The sequence below is a fragment of the Myotis davidii genome, unplaced genomic scaffold (genome assembly GCF_000327345.1).
Source record: "Myotis davidii unplaced genomic scaffold, ASM32734v1 scaffold1491, whole genome shotgun sequence".
In the NCBI taxonomy this organism is placed as follows: domain Eukaryota; kingdom Metazoa; phylum Chordata; class Mammalia; order Chiroptera; family Vespertilionidae; genus Myotis; species Myotis davidii.
In genome coordinates, this window is record NW_006282604.1 from 106,193 (window position 1) to 109,155 (window position 2,963).

Sequence of the window (2,963 nt, forward strand, 5' to 3'; positions counted from 1 at the left end):
GAAATGATACTGGCAATTCAGATATGCCAAAAGTGCTTTCTTTAAGTGAAAAACTGTCTTCGTATAGGAAAAAACATAGTGTATATATAGGATTTGGTACCATCCATGGTTTCAGGTATCCACTGGGGTCTTAGGCCATATCCCCATGGGTAAGGGGAACTATGGATAGCAAAAGAGGCTTTGAAGATGGAGAAGGCATCACAAGCCAAGGAATAAAGGCAGTCACTAGAAGCTCAGAGCCTCAAAAATAAAGTAGCCCTGCCAACTCTAGCCTTAACTATAGCCCAATAAAACTGATTTCAGACTTCTGACCTCCAGAACTGTAAGGGATTAAATTTGTGTTGCCATTATGTTGGTTGTAATTTGTTGTAGCAGCCATAGGAAACAAAAGCAAATGCATATACACTAACATGTAGAGATCATGATATACTGTCAAGTGGGGGGAAAAGTTGCAGAATAATCATATAACACGATTTCATTTTAGTAAAAACCACCAATTAAGTAACTACGTATCTTTATATGTACATATATATCTACATACATATCTTTATATTTCCTGTGTCCAGGCTACTGATATAAGTTTAGGTCATGGGAGTGGTGGTGGGAAAAGTGAGGAGAAGAATAAGGAAAGAGAAATGGCCTTACACATCTTCAATCTTCATGTTGTATTCTTACTATGGGAATATTCTACTTTTGCAACTTGAAAAATATTAAGTTAAGATATTATTCAATAAATCACATTAATCCTAATTCAAAACATGTTAGACTCAACATATCACCCCACAGGAAAATGAGGCTGGGAAATATAGTCTACCACTGATAGGGACTCTAAAGTTCTGACCTAAATGATAGGTAGTATTTCCCTAAACAGAAAATCCTCCTCAAAAAGTAGCGATGATAGTAATGCTCTAGCATTGGTCTAAAGTAAATTCATCCCCTTACTGAGGATTATTGATCAGTCTACATTATTTTGGTATCAGGATTAAAATAAATTGAGTGGATCCATGGGCACCAATGGTTTTTTGTTAAAGAAAATTTATTGGAAAAAAAATTTACTTGGGTGTTGGAGATGTTGTACATAACAACCTCCTTCTTATAAATTCCAAAAGACAGCTATTGCTTATTGAACACCTACTGTGTGCCAGATATGTTATAAACATTTTCTTATTTTTTAAAATGCCTTTATTGATTTTAGAGAGAAAGGGAAAGGTATAGAGATATAGAAACATTAATAATAAGAGAGAATCATGGATCGACTGCCTCCTGCACATCCCCTATTGGGGAATGGAGCCCAAAACCCAGGCATGTGCCCTGACCTGGAATCGAGCCAGTAACTTCTTGGTGCATGGGTCAACACTCAACCACTGAGCCACACCAGCCGGGCTAAACATTTTCAATCCTGTTCCAGTTACCTATTGAATGTATCAAATCACCCAAAAATCTTAGTGGTTTCAAACAACAATCATTTTATTATCTCTGTGGTTTCTGTGGGTCAGAAATTTAGGAAGGTCTGGGCCAGGAGATCTGGCTCAAGTCTTCCCTGCAGTTCCAGTCAGAAGGCAGCTGAAGCTAGAAGTCCCACGGTGGGGTGAGATGGGAGACAGTGGGGTGGGGTGTTAGGGCTGTAGCATCTGGGACTGACCAGCCTATCTCTCTCCACTTAGTCCTCACAACCTGGTGACTTTAGGGTAATTGGTCTGCTTACCTGGCACCTGGTTTCCCTCCCTACCCTGCCTCCACCCCGCCCCCAAGCAGTGTCCTAGGAGAGAGAAAAAAAAAAATGTAGTTGATATACTCCAGTCAAAGACCGTCATGAATATACATGTAGTTAAACAAATTGAATTCATTACTCCTAGCAGTGAGGGAGAACAAATCCCATGGGAGAACCATCGGATGTCTCAGTAAGAGGATGTTAGAGCCCAACGGGCATGGCTCAGTGGTTGAGCATCGACCTATGAACCAGGAGGTCACAGTTTGATTCCCGATCAGGGCACATGCCCAGGTTGTAGGCTCAATCCCCAGTGTGGGGCATGTGGGAGGCAGCCAATCAATGATTCTCTCTCATCACTGGTGTTTCCATCTCTCTCTCCCTCTCCCTACCTCTCTGAAATCAATAAAAATATTTTTTTTAAAAAAAGAGGGTGTTAATCGGGGGAAAGGGAGACATATGTAAAATTTTGGACAATAAAAAAAAGAGAAAGAACCTATTAAAGGATTTGGGCTGTGCTTGAGTTATTTGAGGGAGGATCTGAGGAAGGAGGGATTGATTCTCCCTGGATTGAACTCTGTCAGATTGGATGCAATTCCAATTGGTATCTCAATTATCCTACCTGTACAAAGAGCAGACTAAGGTAAGGATAGAACTGCAATTGGTGAAGAAATAGCCTCACTCATTTTGACCAAGAGAAGGAGAGTTGGTATTGCGTGGGTGGCACAGTGACCTTGTTAGATAAAATTATGAACTGGCCTTGCTTTGTCTCATTTAATCACGGTCTCAGAACAACCGTGTCTGAGGATGATACTCTTAAGATTGTTTATGCTCAATAAGAGAAAAAATATGGCCGGCTTCCAAATGTTAAAGACTGATTTTTCCCCCTCAGTATCATCCTTCATGTCCTGGCTTCAGAAGTCACAGAGCACCATCAATACCATAATCACAAACTGAGATACAAGGGGAGACACTGTTATGGAGTGAATGTCTGTGGCCCTCCAAATTTCGTGTTCTGAAATCTAATTCCCGATGTGATGGCATTTGGAGGTGGGGACTGTCGGAGGTTAGCAGCGGTTCTCAACCTGTGGGTCGTGACCATCGGGAAACACATATAGCATATCAGATATTTACATTACGATTCATAACAGTAGCAAAATTACAGTTATGAAGTAGCAATGAAAATAATTTTGTGGTTGGGGGGTCACCACAACATGAGGAGCTGTATTAAAGGGTTGCGGCATTAGGAAGGTTG